This window comes from Acinonyx jubatus, chromosome E4, assembly GCF_027475565.1.
Source record: "Acinonyx jubatus isolate Ajub_Pintada_27869175 chromosome E4, VMU_Ajub_asm_v1.0, whole genome shotgun sequence".
Taxonomy (NCBI): Eukaryota; Metazoa; Chordata; class Mammalia; order Carnivora; family Felidae; genus Acinonyx; species Acinonyx jubatus.
Window position 1 is genome coordinate 38,770,767 of NC_069395.1, and position 16,696 is coordinate 38,787,462.

At 44.5% G+C, this 16,696-nt stretch overlaps 1 long non-coding RNA gene across 1 annotated transcript; it reads right to left on the minus strand.

Moving 5' to 3' along the window:
• Positions 1-1,001: 1,001 nt before the first annotated feature.
• On the minus strand, positions 1,002-7,777 carry LOC106966818 (uncharacterized). Its single transcript, XR_001428845.3, has 4 exons — positions 7,605-7,777; positions 7,077-7,156; positions 5,217-5,308; positions 1,002-1,414 (listed from the first exon to the last, which is right to left on the minus strand). It is a non-coding gene; the product is annotated as an uncharacterized LOC106966818 (long non-coding RNA).
• Positions 7,778-16,696: the final 8,919 nt, after the last annotated feature.

The following is a 16,696-nucleotide window of genomic DNA, read 5'->3' on the forward strand; positions in this document are numbered from 1 at the left end:
TCTACATCCATTTTGTTCTCTCTTCCTCACTAATGGCTTCTGCAGCTGACTTAGAGTCAGGACCTATTCATAATTTGGTAGGTCCGTTGCAAAATAAATGAGGGGTCCCTTGTTTAAAACGGAGGAAAAAATGCAAACTAAAATGTAACACTTCTTTCTTCAGTGGCCCTTTGTCTCTCTTCTCTCTTTCTGTCTCCACCTCCTTGGTGTTTTATATTTGCTATTTAACACCACCTTCCCCAGGCACGGAGACACTGGCAGGGCAGTGCGGACTCTCCTGGTGCCTAGGGGCCCAAGTCTGAAACTTGCCACCCACGGCTGGGTTCCCCTTCCCTGCCCTCCACCAGATGAGCACCATGCTTAAGGGAGGAGTGGAGAAGTCGAGCCAGGCATCACCCCTTCCCACAAGTCCACTGCCCCAACCCAAGGCAGACGGCCATCCCCAACGCCCAATCTCTGTGGGTGATGATGCACTAAGTACCTGGATTAGGGGAGGCTGAGAGATTGCTCCACTGAATCACCTGCCAAATGAACCATGGTGTGCCAGCCTGGGGCAAGGACAGCTGTCACCGCACCCCATTTCCAGATGCCACAGGGCACAGGGGTCCAGCACTCCCCGGCCCAGACTCGGCTCCCTGCTGGGCAGTGTGGGGAGGAGGAAGGAAGGAGAAGGTGGGACGGATGAGGGGGAGCAGGTCTGAGAACTCAGGGCTGGGACGCAGCCTCGGGAAGCCGAGCACCTGGTCCATGTTCCATTGTCCCATCCACTTCACCAACAAAACCCGAACTCAAAAAAATAAAATTCAGCACTAAATCCAAGCATGGGGCCCTGTTTGACCACTGGCTGCCTGTCCATGAAGCTGGCCCTTTTCGGAGTTTAAAGGGGTCAACATACATACGGAAGAGCATAGTTCTATCTGACGACTCTTGGGGTTGCACCTTCTACCGCAAGCTGGTTTATTCTTTCAGTTTCCCAAAATTAATTTGCCGAAATAGAAATCTGACTGGCCCCACTGTTTCGCTTTATTCTTTTTTTAAAAAATAAATCACATAAGAACACCTGGGTGGCTCAGTTGGTTAAGGGTCTGCCTTTGGCTGAGGTCATTGTCTCATAGCTAGTGGGTTAGTGAGTTCAAGCCCCACATTGGGCTCTGGGGCTGTCCCACAGAACCTGTTTCAGATCCTCTGCCCCCCCCCCCCAGCTCCTCCCCCACTTGTGCCAGGGGAGGGGGTGTCTCTCTCTCAAAAATAAATTAAAAATAAATAAATAAGTCACATAAGTCATTGGTTGCTGTCCAGCCAATGGTTTGGCTGCTTTTGGGTCAGGTGTCCATTCGGGTCCAATCATTTGGAGCTTTAGTGGACACAGCCACTCAGCATAAAATGTGGACTCCTGGGATGCCCCCTCGTGGAGCTGCGGAAAGCAAGTCATGATTAAATCGTTAGTTTGAAGTTCATCAAATATGTTGAATTTTGCATGAATTAATTTTATTTTTTAAATTAAAAATGTCCATTGAAGGCCCCTCGTGTGCAATATTTTCTGGCCAACATTATGGTTACATTTTACATATGGAAGGACTACATGTTTTATTAAGATATATCTTTTCAATACAGTGTTTTCTGAAAGTTACACTGGCTGCCATATATTTGTCTGAATCAATGCAGTTCTAGATCACGTAAAATCCTGACTCTATAGAACATCTTTAAAAATTACCTTGTTCAAGTCCTATCATTTTACGAATGGAGAATGCATTAATTAGGTCAGGACAAAATCAGACAATTACAGCATAATACCAAGCCAGAAAGAGTAAAGAGACAATCTCTATGTCAAAATTAAAAATAATTTAAAAATATAACAAAAGTACCTAAAACTTGTAGATAAAAGAGTTAATATCCTTAGTACACAAAGCATTCAAATAGATCAATAAGGAAAAAAATCAATAGAAAAATTGACAAGCAGGAGCAGACAATTAACACAAAAGAGTGTACAAATTGCCAGTAAAATGTTCAGCTTCACTATTTAAAAAAGAAATTAAAATGACAACAGATAGAATTTTTCTCCCAATTGTCAAAGATGATAAAACCCAGGGCTGGTCTATAAACCCAGGGAAACAGGAATATTCAGATGCATAGGAGAATATTTCAGAGCAGCCTTTTGAAGGTCAGTTTGACAATATTGATGAAAATGTGAAAGATACAAGAATTCTGACCCTCAATTTTGACTTCCAGGTTTGACTCCAAGAAGCACTTACGTATGTAGACAATGGCATATATATGGAATGTTTCATGACAATATTATTTGTGAAAGTGACAAATTTGAAATATCCAACAATCTACCAAAAAAGAGTTAAAATAAACTTATGATATTTTAGTCCATTGGATATTTTAGTCCAATATTTCGATGAAATATTATGTAGCCAATACAAAGAATAAGGAAGATTTACATGCACCTACATAAAAAGATGTCCAAGTTGTAGTGTTAAATGGGAAAAAAAAGTTAAAGAAAAAATATCCATATTATGAACCCATGTATTTAAAAACTTCTATATATTACTATGAAATGTTACTTAATATCCATTAAACATTGTGTATAACATAAAATAATGTTCTAGTACAATTTCAGAAGATAGCATGTAGTCTGCATATGCCTGTGGGTGTGTAGGAGGAATGTCATCCAGGACCCTGGTCTCAGCAGTGGAACCACAAGACGTTATTCCTGCTCTTAAAGAGCTTAGAGTCCAGGAGAGGGGATGAAATTGCTTCAAAGAATAAAAAGCACAGGATAGAGTGTCATTGGGTACTTACTGGCTCTGAAGCATTTTCATGTTCACAGAAACCCTGGGAGGTAGATCCCCATTTTTCAGATGACCAAACTGAGACCTATCTAGCAACACAAGGTGGGGCTAAGCACATGACCAATCCTTTCCCCATAGTCCTTAGACAACCACAATTGTACAACTTCCATACCCACCGGTCCCTTGCAGCAGAGGTCCCGCACCACCTTTGACATTTAAAAAAGAAATTAAAAGTAGCCCAAACATATTGTGATTATGTATATAAATATTTGCAAAAATTTCAGAATTCTACTCCTGTTTTCTCTCTGTTGTAACTTCACGGAACTTTTTTTTTTTTTTTTTTTTTTTTTTTTTGAGATTTACAGTGACAAGATTGTTCGAGAAGCCCTGGGTTCCAGGCCTGGTTCTGCCACTTGCTGCCTGTGGGCTCTGGGCAAGCCCAGTGATAAAAGTGTCACTAACAGACCTGCTTTGTTTGTCCACCTCCAGATGAAACAAAGCACGGGTGAGCCTTTTGAACCCAATAAAATAATGAAGATGACAAGTTTCTCCTCCACAAGCCTTGAATTTGGGCTCTTCCCCCCCCACCCGCCCCTTCTCTCTGATTGAAGCATCATCACACAGAACCAGGAAACAAGGTCATTTTCTCTCTAAGAACCAGCTCACGTGCATCTCCCTGCAACATATGGGGATCTTTCTTTGGAGAGGTTGCTTGGCCAGGTGAACAGCTGTTGCTGGATGCCCTTATGAATAAGTGGCAATAACTCTGATAGAGTGAGCTTAAGAAGACAGCTTAACTACTTTGCCTTGCGAGTAGGCTTGTTTGGGGTTTTCCTTCACTTACGCCACCCCTGGATTTATTTCTCCTTTATTTTGTGTGGTGGCGATCACGGAAGTTGGCATTCGCTTAGAAAAAATGCTCTTTGGGATCTCTAGCTATTGTAGCTCGACAAAATATATGTTGGCTGGCAAAAATGTACAGAAAAACAGATTTTTACGAAATGTAAGTTAGATGCGTAAATGGCAATATGCGTCAAATGCCTTAAATTATGTCCATCCTTTGCCCCAGTAATTCCACTGGGAGGGTTTTATCTGTCTGATCATATTGGATAATTATGAAAATGTGCATTTTTAAGGAGGTTTATTACAGTATTATTTATAATGGTAAAAATAAAAAATGATTTTACTAGATCCTATTACAGGATTGTTTAAATAAATGAAGGCACATCTACCCAATACAATATATACGACTAGTAGCAATGATGTGGCAGATGTGTGTATACATTCACACACATGCACATACACAAATATGTGGAGAGGTATTTTGTTGTTAAAACTGGGGTGGAAAACAGTATGTGTAGTAAAATCTCATTCTGCTTTAAAATGTCTATCTTCACTTCTATACAAAGTCTAGAAGATTCTATGTCAAAACGTGAATGGTGGTTATCCTTGGATGATGACATAGGATAAACACAAATACACACACACACATTGTGTGTGTGTGTGTGTGTGTGTGTGTGTGTATAACAAAATGACCATTGATTTTATTGTACTTAAAAAAAATATGTTGAGGTCCCGGGTGGCTCAGTTGGTTAAGCGTCTGACTTCGGCTCATGATTTCACCGTTCATGAGTTCCAGCCCCATGTCAGGCTCTGTGCACAGGGCCTGGAGCCTGCTTTGGATTCTGTGTCTCCCTCTTTCTCTGCCCCTACCCTGCTCGCTATCTGTCTCTCTGTGTCTCTCTCTCTCAAAAATAAACACTTAAAAATTTTTTTTTAAAAACATGTTATTTTTTCTTTAAATATAGAATTAGGAGATTCTATTCCCCCCCCCATAAAGATTAGATGTATAAACGCAAAAGAATCCCCACTCACTGCACCAAGAATTCTGGTGAAGGGAAAAAATTAACAAAGACCTTAGATCTCCCAGGAATTAACTGTTCTGGAAGGGAGTCTGCAGAATTTTCAGAACTTTGTATCTCTTTTTAGCAATTTCCCTAGTCCTGAATCTCTGATCTTTGGCAGTCTTGACGACTCTTTCATCCTTAGACCATGAAATTTGCACATCCACTTGTTAAAGGTTTATTTCACCGTGTTACGAGTGCTGACCTCTCTGTGGCCTCCACAGACCGGGCGCTCCTTGTGGGCAGGCGCCTGAAGAGGACGTGGCGAGTGGGCGGGCGGAAGAGGACGAGGTTCTCTGTAAACGTTGGGGACTGAATGCTCTGACAGAGCGACAGGCGTTAATGAGGTGGGTTTGTTAGAGGTCTGTGGCAGGAGAGAAGTCAATGTGGAAAAGTATGGAATGGGTTGTGGAGGAGATGGTATTTGACATGACTTTGAAGGATTTATCTGAGCAAAAATGCAGAGTGGAGGGCCACTGATTCCAGGCAGAGGGAACAGCAGGGGGAACCAACTGACCTGGTGTGCTTAGCACTGAAGGGTTTCCGGGGACTTGGGCCTTTCGGTGTTAAAATCCTATCAGTCCTCGGCAAACCGTGATTGACTGGTTGCTTGGCAGAATCGTGTAATCAAAGGCAGGAAGATAGAAAAGCAAAGTTAAGGAACACGTCATCCACTTTGGTTAGAGAGTGGCTTCAGCGTAGGGAGACCGTAGACAGCAAGGTCAGGGAGGTTCCGTTGGGCCTCACTGAAGAGGGCCTTGAATGCCCCAATGAGATTCTTGTGCTTCATTTTGTGCAAGTAGTAAGACCAAAGGCACTTTACATCCTAAGGCTTGACTCCTCTAGCACACATTAAATCTCTCTCTCTCTCTCTCTCTCTCTCCAATATCTCTCTTCAAAAGCATCTGTTACACTTTTGGCTCTTTTGCCCTGACATGATGTCTCCCCCTGATAAAGCACACCTCGAATTTTCAAATGTCGTAATCAACTGCAAACGAGAACTGCCTTCCCTTGTTTGAGGGAAGTCGCTTTACCCCTCATGGGGACAGACGCCACGGAGCCCTCCATCTCCACATCCAACCCTTCTGTCACTGGCAGACATGTAGGAGATGACTCACTGGCTGGAATTCAAGACATGGCGGGTGGCGTCTAGGGAGCAGAGCAGAGGTGGGGGGCTCCTGGGGAGTGAGAGCGGGTGACCCTGGCCTCGTGTGCACCGTGCTGCTGAGCGGGGCGCCACCCGCCTCTCCTGGAGCATCTGAGGAGAAGCTTGGGCTGTTGCAGCATCGGGGTCTACACAGAAGGCCATTGCCATCCGCATCCTGGTGTCTCTGTCTGTGCACCATAAAAACTGACAAAAGGGGCCTCACTGCTGAGTTTCAGACTGAATGTTTAATGCAATTAATGCATATTTCATAGCACAATAACTGCCAGAGCTTTGCTCTGCCATCCTCCCCGGCTGAGTTATTTACACAGCCATTTTGAGCCCAGTCACAGAGGAAGTTGACAAATGAGTATCTGTGCAACACGTCTGGTCTTTTCCCATGCAGATCAGGGCCTCAAACTTCAAAAAGTCCCTGAGCAGCATCTCAAACTCACCCCCCCCCCCCAGTTGGGTGAATAGATTTTCCCTTGGTAAAAATCCCTTGACTTCCATCCTTCCCTTTTCTCTCCTCCCTAGCCCCAAGAAAAGTATTAAAAAAAAGGGGGGGGGGTATGCTAATATCATCGTGCCCCGAAATGAATCTTAGTGATTTTTCTCATTACAAAATCCCTAAAAACGAAGAGAGTGAGCTGTCCCCCTGGTCAGTGACTTCGTTTATTCATTGATCAGTTCTGACAGTCCTTTGCAAGGCAGCTCTGCCCCTAGGATGCTTTGACATAAATCAGGGGCTCCTCAGCTCACCTGCTCATCACCGGTGATGGATTTGGCAGGTTTTCAGGTTCCTGTGAAACAGATCTCTGGACCAGGAGAGCCAGACTGGGACTCAGAAGGTAGCATTCAGCACGAGAGGGATGTCGACTGACTCACATCTCGTGCCGTTTTTCACTTACTAGGCACAAATCCAGCCCTTTGAGTCTTAGTTGTAACCTTCGATTAAACATCAAGAAGCTTCACGTGTACTTTGTGCAACTGTTGTGTTCCTGACAAGTTGTAGATAATCATTTCTTTGGGTAAACGTGATCCTGTGTTTCCAGTGACTCATTTAGAGACTTTCCGGGTTGCTGTTTCTGTACCATGTGAACTTTTTCTGCCTCCCTCTCCCCACCCCAGTCACTCTGCCAAATACTTAGTAAGAGAAAAAGAAACCAATTTAGGAAAGAGCAGTTGAAACGAACATTGAAACAAATCCTTTTACAACGTGTGAATACTCACCCTTAATATATCGATTTTGTCACTATGGGCTTTTAGATGCCAAGTTTTCCTAAATAGAGGTCCGTCCACGGTAAAGCACCCTAGCAAATCAAAACAGCCGGATGGTTTTATTTTTTAATGAAAGTACAGAGCTAAATTCAGCAAGTTTGATTTTTATGATGAATAGATTCTTAAAAGTGCAGTCGGATGTAGCCAGCTCTCCCCTATCTACCACGTTTGGTTTGGGGGAACGCATGGGGATAGTTGTAAAACTCAGGCCTCAGAGTCAAAAACTGGATTCCAAATAGGACACTCAGACACTCAGAGAGAAAGGTCATTTAGCCCTTTTGGCCGAGGAGAGGATTGAGATGTCAGTGACCGACTGTGGTGACATGAGACACTGTCATGGATGTGACTTTATGCTTGGAAGTCCTACCGGCCTGAGTTTGGTTGCTCACTCCACCTTCTACCAGCTGTGAGACTTAGAGTCACTAGTCTTCATCAAGCCTTACTTTTCTAACTGCAAAGTGGGTATAAGATAAAACTTACCTCTAATGCCCTTATGATGGTCAGACGAGATAGCGCACGTAAGCCGCTTAGCGTGGCGCCTGATCGTCGCAAACATGCGCTAACTACAGCTCGAACGGGGTAGACTGTGACTCAGTGTGTTTTGATCTTCCCAGGCTCTCAGCGAGGCTGGCGGGACTTTGGATGTTATCATCCCCATTTCGCAAAGAGAACACTGGAACCCAAAGAGATCCTAGCCACACAATGAAGGACGTAGGAATAGTGGCCAGTGAGTTCTAAGAACACAAACATTGCAGCCCTTTACCTCACCCCTCAGACACTGGGCAACGTGGCATAAAATGGAAGTCCTCACTTCCTTTCCCAGCACCCAGTTATTCAGCCTGAACTGACCAGGGCTGGAGAGGGAAGCAGCCAGCCTCCCACTCCGTAGATGTGAGGCCTCTGACACTTGGCTGCTCCTCTCTCTTCTTTAGCATAGAAAGGATGCTGAAATGCTAGCAGCTTCCGGTTATTGAGGGCTTGCTGCTTTTTGCCTGGGATCTCGCTAAACGTTTTACCCACACGACTGCTGTCCTTTGTGGATGTTACAAACGACGGGGCAGGCTCAGAGAAGTGGGGTGACTTACTCAAAGGGGATAGCTAGCAAGTTGTGACGTCATGACTGAAATCAGTTAAGTCAGGGTGATCCCAAGTAGAACTGTAAATTGCTTCACCACGTGGTGAATCAAGTTCAGGTTTAAGGTTCCCTCAAGCAGAAATGACCAAACCTGACTGGTCATCAGAATTGTCCAGGGTGCTTATAAAATAATGTAGATTCCTAGGCACCACTCTTGGAGACTGATTCTGTAGGTCTAGGCGAGACCAAAAATCTGTATTTTTTCAATCCTCAGTTGAGTCTTGTCATCAACCAGGTGTGGGAAGTCAGCTTTAGGACACATGCCCAGCTGCCCTCCAGAGTGACCTTGCAGATGGCTTATTCATTACTTCCTTGTCCTCTGGGGCCATTTTGATCTCTGGTGCCTTCCTCACCTTCAGACTCAGTGTTTCAGTCCACACATCAAATATTTATGGAGTGCCTATTGTGAGCAGGACACCCTTGCTCTAAGAGACCGATAACTTAAGGCCGCTGGAATGACTGTGTTCATAGTCCAGAGCTGGCTGTGTGTATGCAAGGTTCTGGAGACGTGTTTCTTTGTAGAGGCTTTAAGTTTTTTGCATATGTTTTTCTGTTATCTGTTTTCCCAGAAATCAAGAGCCAGTCCCCTTTGTCTGTTTTTAAAACACAACCCATACAAACTAATGACGCTTAGTACCTGGCCCCGTAGTTAGTAAAAATGGTTGATAGCATGGGTTTGAACAAAAGGGAAAATCCCTCCTTCAGAAGGTATTAAGCAATCACCAGCTGGGGGGTCTCTGGCCTGGCCCACGGAGGTTCTTACCTGAGTTCTTTTCTGCCTCCCAATACACAGCAACCCAGCCTTCCTCTTCCTCATTACCCTTCCCACCCCCACCCCAAACATAGACTCAATGAATTTGAACAGAAGCTGGGAAAGAGGCTGAGAAGTAGCATGCAATACAGTGATCCTGAACTCTAGCGCCACATGACCATCATATAGGGAGTTCCTAAAATATACTGATGCCTGCATCCCCCAAAGTCCAATGAAATGAGAATTCTGTAGGGATATTGGCAAAGTTTTGTTTGTTTGAAGATCCCCAGGTGATTGAATGTGTAGCCCATTGAGAAGTACTACTGTAGCAGAAGAGAACTGGGCTAGGAATTGGAAGGATATCTGGGTTCACTCTAGCCTATGTGACCATTTACACATGGCTGTCGCTGGCTGAGCTTCCTAACACCTGTACAATGAGGATGCTGGACTGGATTTCTCATGGACTAGTCTATTTTCAGCTATCACATTCTAAGTTTTAATGATCTGGGGTCAGCTCAGATGAAGAGGGAGGGTTGGGTGGGGAATAACAGCACAGACCTTGTTTCTTTATAAGGGCCAGATGCACAGAGGGAGGCAGACAGCAAGAGGGAAAGAACGGGAGCTGGATGCTAATTGGAAAGGATAAGGGACATGTCGAGTTGTCAGTTTCACTCGCAGGGACCTGGTCTGTGCCTGCTGGAGCAACCCTGGTGGATCCCAGGAAGGATCTTGGGCCTGCCAGTGTCTGTCCTCTCTCCTATCTGTCTATTGGCCGGCATGCTATTCCATGGCAGAGGGCTTCTGTTTGTTTTCTTAAGACGATTAAGTCTTTCTAAGTACCCCTCAGCAGAGCCTGTGATTGAAAGTGACAATTGAAGGCTACCCTATTTAAAAGCTGCCACTTTGTATTAGCAGAAGGATCAGCTCTTGTTGGGGGATATTTTACTGATGCATTTTAAAACCTGATCACAGAGAAACGAACAGGTGTACAGGGGGGCGGGGTGGGAGGTACAGAAAAGTTGGAGAAGAAGTGACAAGGTTCCAGTGTTTAGAAAGCAGCTCCAAACAGGTCAAATCCAAAGCCCTCATCCAAAAGGGCCAAATACAACGGGAGACTGGGCAACGAGGAGGTGACTTTGAGTGGTGTGAACAGCTGACCTAGGGGACCTAAAGGCCAACGGGGCAGAGGACTGTGACCATCTGTCCATTGCTGAATTAGAGCTCAGCCCTCACCACAACTTTAAGCTGTTGCAAAGTATTTTGATGCCTTCCTACCTTCCTTCTCCCACAGGAAGACAACTCCGCACATGCAGTTCCTTTCTTTCATCTCCATTCCTCAGACAAAATTGCTATGAGACATTTGTAGTGCGTACTATGTGACAGGCACCATCCTGAGCACTGGAGACACGAAGACGAATGATTGATACTCTCCCAAGGACTCTAAGGACTCTAGGAGACAGAAGTAGGGCCACATGTGACCAGTGCTAAGGGGAGGGAGCTTAGAGCATTGGAGGCGTAGAGCACTCACCAACCTGGAGAGTGAAGAGGGATGCTTAAGCTGATTTTTGCATTAAGAAAGAAAAAGTTATTCTAGAAAAAGAGAACAGCATGCACAAAGGTATGGAGGCCCCAATTCTGCATGTTCTGTTCAGAGAATTACATGTGTTTCAATAGAGCTGAAAGAGAATTGGAAAGGAAGCTAGAGAAGAAGACAGGAGCACCAGATCACAAAGGATAGTGTAGGTTTAGTTGAGTGAGAAATTTAAGAAGCCATTGAAAGGCGTGAGACAAGAGGGGAGCCTGGGTTACTCAGTTGGTTAAGCGTCCGACTTCGGCTCAGGTCATGATCTCATGGTTTGTGGGTTTGAGCCCCGCATCTGCTGCTGTCAGCACAGAGCCTGCTTCGGGTCCTCTGTCTCCCTCTATCTCTGCCCCTCTGACACTCGCTCTCTGTCTCTCTCGAAAATAAACATTAAAAAAATAGGCTTGCGAGAAGAATATACAATTAAACATATATTTTAGAAAGATCACTTCAGCAGCAATATGAAAGATACATTAGAAAGAGAGAAACTTGGTGAAAGGGAAAATAAACCTACTTCACACTAAAAGGTAGAGGGCTTCTCTAACAGCCAGGAAGAGGGAGCTGTTTCTCCAGCACATATTGAAACCTCGTGACATAGGGAGATGTCTTTGTACTAAGAGTCTTACCCTCCTCTTGAGCATCTAGGTCTGGTCATGGGGCAGACACCCTAGTCAGAATTTCTATAGATAGTGCTTGTAAGAGTGCCTGAGCTTGACTGGGGAACATGCCTATTTCATGCTCAGAACCCACACCTGCCAGGGATATGTCATCAAATTCTAAAGTCAAACCCTCATCACTTCCAGCTTCTAACATCCACTGAAGTTTTTCTAGTGTGAGCATTGCTAGTCTGTCTGGTTCTCAGGTGGCTGACAGATTCACCTCTCTTTCCTCTTCAGCACTGATGAGATCTACCAACAGTGAAAATCTAAGTGGCTTCGAGACAAGCAATGAAATCCAGTGCTGTTTAAAATCCAGGGTGGTTTAGACACACAGTGTCTGATTGTGTGTTTCCCGGAGAAAACTTGACTTGCCTTATTCTACAGTCCCCTGGCAGATGGGGAGTTGAGGCAATTTTTCTAATCAGGAGTAACAGTGCAGGGCATCTCACTGGGCCGCTGATCCATGGTTATGAATCTAGCATATGAATCCCAGTTGCTGTCACCCCTGCGTGAGAGCTTCTAAATCAGAACCACATGGAAACTTTAGTCTTTTATGGCTTTGGGCCCATGAAAAATTCTTAGTGTTGAAGCCCTGGAGGCTCTCTCATGCATAACTCTCTCTCTCTCTCTGCCCACAGTTTGTCCATCCCTGTGTAGCTTCTGTGGAGGTGCTTGTCACCTGTAGCTGGCACCACATTCTAGCAGGTTTCTCTAGGATCTGATGGAAGATAATGTGTTTTGTCTGCATTGGTCCTTCCACAGCCTGAATGTTTGGCTGACCCAGACTAGCGTCCAAGGCACAGGGTCTAGTGGCCACCAGGGGAGTAAAAAGAATGCCTTGAACTGGCCTGAGAGTACCTGGCACCAATATCCTCTTTCAAACTGGAAGGACTCAACTAAGAAATTGAATATTTGTGGGGCACCTGGGTGACTCAGTTGGTTAAGCATCTGACCCTTGGTTTGGACTCAGGTTCATGATCTCATGGTTCTTGAGTTCGAGCCTCTGCTGACAGTGCAGAGCCTGCTTGGGAATCTCTCTCTCTGCCCCTCTCCTGCTCACTGCCACTCTCTCTCTCAAAATAAACAAACAAATGTTAAAAAAAAAAAAAAAAGAAATTGAGTATTTGTAGGGTCCAGATAAAAATCAGTTCTGACCCTTATTTCTTAGGGAGGTTTTACTTTTTCCCTCTCTTAGGTTTTATAAACTTAATATGATATATAAGTCTAGTTTTTTTTTAATGAAAAGTTCTCTACCTAACGGTATTCTCCCCTAAATTGTAATTTTAATCTTACCATGGTCTTTTCAAGGTGCCTATGATTTTCTTAAAAGTCATCATGGCTCATAACTGGGCCCACATTTACTTTTTTTATCCATACATTCAGCATCTAGGGATTCAAATATTCTTAGCACCAACTTAGGATAATCATTCTAATGTTGGGTACAGGTGGTTATGGTACCCTAAGTCTAGAATTCTAGATGACATTTCCCCAGATTATAATTTTATAACTATGGACCATGTGGTCAAGTCCCATTGGGTTATTGTTGTTTAAAAACAAATCATCAACAAGCAAAAGTCTTTAAAAATAACTCAAGTTTTCTACTTGTATTTTCAAACCTTTGTCTTTCTCATTCACTATTATATCCCCAGCCTCTGAGTTAATGACTGATACATACTAAATGCACAATAATGTTTTTGTTAAATTAATGAATAAATACATTGACCATGCCAATTTATCCCCACTTCCTCTTTTTTTCTCTCTCATTCACTTCCTCATTTACAAGAGCTCCTCTTGGGATTTTTACCCCAAACTCCATCCCTCATCCTTGCCCCATCTTGGCCTTAAAAGGTAAGAGAGGAAAAACAATGAATGGGCCAAGCCAGAGGAAGGGTAGGCAACTCTATTTAAGTTGTTTTGTCCTATCATACAAAGACTGGCTTTTAGTCACTGGTGAGTTTTTAGTAGGGTTCCCTTTAGAAGAAGGATTGTGAATTTGGAGACCTGCCCCACTCAGTCCAGCATATATAAGTTGACTGATTCCTTATATAGATGGTCTTCCCAAGGGAGAGTTATTATGGAGAGTCTTTCCTCCATGCCACAGAGCTGGGTGCTCATGGGATAAAAAAAAAAAAAATTGCATCTTGGAAAATGAAAATTCTATGTTTTTATATTTTAAAGCAGTAAACAAAGACAGAAGAGAAAGAAGTATATAACTTGGAACTTGGGCAGGCTCTTGAGTTTTCCTAGCAAAACCTAACCCCAAACTCTCTCTCGCACTGTTGATATCCAGGTTCTAACATCATGATGGGAATATTCAGGGTAGAGAAGTTAGAAGGAACAAAGACCCCTAGAAATGCAAGACAGAAAACTAGAAAATGAGACTGAGGTTGTATGCAAGAGAATGGTCTTGGAGGTCCATAGGAACCAGGGTGGGGTTATGATAAGATAAAAAAAAAAAAAAAAAAAAAAAAAGGCTTCAACCCAGGAAGTGCCATGGTCAGATCGACATTTAAATGGATTTTTTTTTTTTTTTAATTTGGTGGCTCTCTAGAGGATGGATTTGAGAGGGATAAGATTAGAGGCAGGGAGATCAGTTGGGAGAATGTTTCATATTGATGGGAAAAATAGAGAGGATGGGGCAGATTTGAGAGTTTTTAAAGAAGGTACAACAGACAGGACTTCAAGTTTGATGGCATTTGAGTGGAGGGACAGGGATTCTCAAATTTCTGGTAGTATGGTCACAGGGTGGATGGAAACGCCAGCAACTGAGATTGGAAATGGTCAAAGTAATGCTGTTTGCAGATGAGAAATGATGAGTTCACAATTGGATAGGTTGAGTGGTCCATCTGGGTAAAAAAAAATCTAGCCCAACTATACAAGTGTGAAGCTGAGGAGAAAGTTTGGGGCTGTAAATATTGATCTGAGAGTTACTCGTTTACATGTGGTAGTTGAAACACTCAGACTGGATGAGGTCAGAAGACAAGAGAGTCTTGGATAAAACACTAGAACGCCTGTATTTCACAGGTGAGCAGAAGAAGGGGTCCCCACTCAGGAAATGAAGGAGCAATAAATCAGAGGGATATGATGAAGACCAAAGGGGTATGCAATCACAGAAGCTACGGTAATCTAAAATTTGAAGAAAAATGGCATTTTAAGTGTGTTATTTCGGTGAAGAGGTAAGATTAAGATTTGAATTTGGCACTTGATATTTTCTAACGACTTTGGCAAGAGTCCTTTCAGTAGAGTAGTGAAGGCTGCCAACAGACTGAAATTACTATGAGAAGGAGAGGGAGCTATAGAAAGAGAGGCTCGGAGTCTAGACAAATCTTTCATGAAGTGCATGAGAAAGGGAGGAAAGAGAGTGGGTTGTGGGCATCTTTGTATGGAGATGTTTTTCTTTGCATGGAGAGTTTTTGTTGATTGTTTTATAGGATGAGATATATTGAGCATGTGCATGGACTGAAAGGAAGCCTTGCTCATAGAGAAAGAGGTTGGAAATGGCCAATGGAACAAGGTCCTGAAGATATGGGTGGGGGTGGAATCAAGATCATCCCGGTAAGACTTGTAGAAGAGGGACTCCCCATCCTTTGATACTCGGATGGGTATGCTTAAAGATCCCTGTATAGGTAGGGATTGGGGTTGGAAAGTTGAGGGCCATCACCCTTGCTAGCCTCAATTTTCTTAATGAATACAAAAAAAAATATCTGGTTGGAGCTGAAGGTTGTGGAACACTCAGATTTTCTCCCTCCTCTGTGCTTTTCAGTCAAAGCTGCCAACAGTTACACATGAATTTCGCATTCCAAACTGCTGAGCAGGGCCCCATCCTGATTGAGCCCCACAGCTTCCTGAGAGTGAATAGTACCGAAGGTTTGAATCCGCAATACTGTTGAGTGAACCTGGCTAAGCTAGGGACCTGCTCAAGGTCACAGAGGGAGTGAGTAGGAGCACTGGAACTGGAAGCTGCTTTCCTGGCCCCATCCCTCAGCCAACCGACAAGCGACAAGCAGGAGGGAAGAAGGGATGTGCATGATTCAGAGGGAACATCCCCACCACAAACGAGGGGAAATCAGAAGAGCAGGTGCACTCCGCTGTTTCCAGGTCAGTCCTCGCCTGGCAGGTGCAGCCCAGGTGCAGATGTTTGCAAACACAGCCAGGCCCCCCATCCCAGCCTGGGGGAGGGAGGCAGCCACTCACTCTCCATTGTTATGCTTGGCTCTTCTTGCTGGGGGAACATTTGCTGTCTGTTCTTGAGAGCAAGGAGGCTTTGATTCTGAAGGAGCGGTACTTCTGACTTTGATCTTTCACAAATCAGGTCTTTGCACACTCCCAAGAGAACATTTTACATTTTAAAGGCTCGGAGCTGGCTGTCTCTTTTGCTCACCTGTGGAGCTGCTCTTCCCCCCACTGGCTCATCCTTCCAGCAAAATGGGCCCCTGGGCAACTTGCCCAGGATGGAGTCAGTGAAAACAGGCTGCCCGAGAGGGCTTCTGAGCGAAAAGCGAGCTCGCAGCAGCCCAGATCATAGACTGACACAGACCCCTCCCTTGGCTTGGGGCTTTGGGGGGCATCCACAGTTAAGGGGAGAAGAGTGAGAATAACAGAAACTGGGAAGCCTCTCTCACCCGTGAACAGCACAGGGAACTCTTCAAGGCACTTGCAACACCCCACTACTGAGGCATCACTGCCTGTGGGAGGGGGTGGGTTGGGCAAGTAATGCCACCTCCCTGGTGCAAGTGACAAAGCTAAAACCCGGAGCAAGTCACTTGAGCAATTTCGGATCGGGCAGGTCCAAGATCATAGCACTCACCTTCAGACTTCTTACCCTGCCCCCTGTTAACCACTCCAGAGGCCCCGTAAGTAGAACCAGAAGAACCCAAAAAGGCTTTCCGGGGCACGGATAGCCAGGCTGGCAGACAGTGCCAGCCTTGCAAGGTTTCAGACCCCATAGCTAAGGAGCACTGAACTTGGGAGTTAGAAGAAGTTGACTCTGATCATGGCTTTCCCGTGTGTCAGCCGTTGGAATCTTGACCAAATGACGTAACCTTTCTGAACTGCTTCTGTAATAAAACCTGTCTGCCTGCATCATAGGGAAAATTGAATAAGGTAAATTATTTGAAATTTCTCTGTGAATTGTTAAGTGCTCCAAGCAAGTAAGTAGTTCTTTATCTTCATTCTTATTTTGCCCTGGAATCTTCTCTGAGTCAACCTGGGATCACTGGGGTCAGGAATCCTCAAGCTAGGCCAGGGACACAACTCCCTGGCCTCTACCTTCCCTGTTTGCTGGTCGAGCACTGCTCTCCATTGTTCTTTATTTATCCTCAGGATGTTGGAGGTGGAACAGACCAAACCCCTAACTGTGATGAGAAATCCATTTCTCGAGGTCTCCAGGTTAAGGCTCTTTCCACAATGTACACAGTTAGAAAAATGCGTTTTCCTTCCCACCTG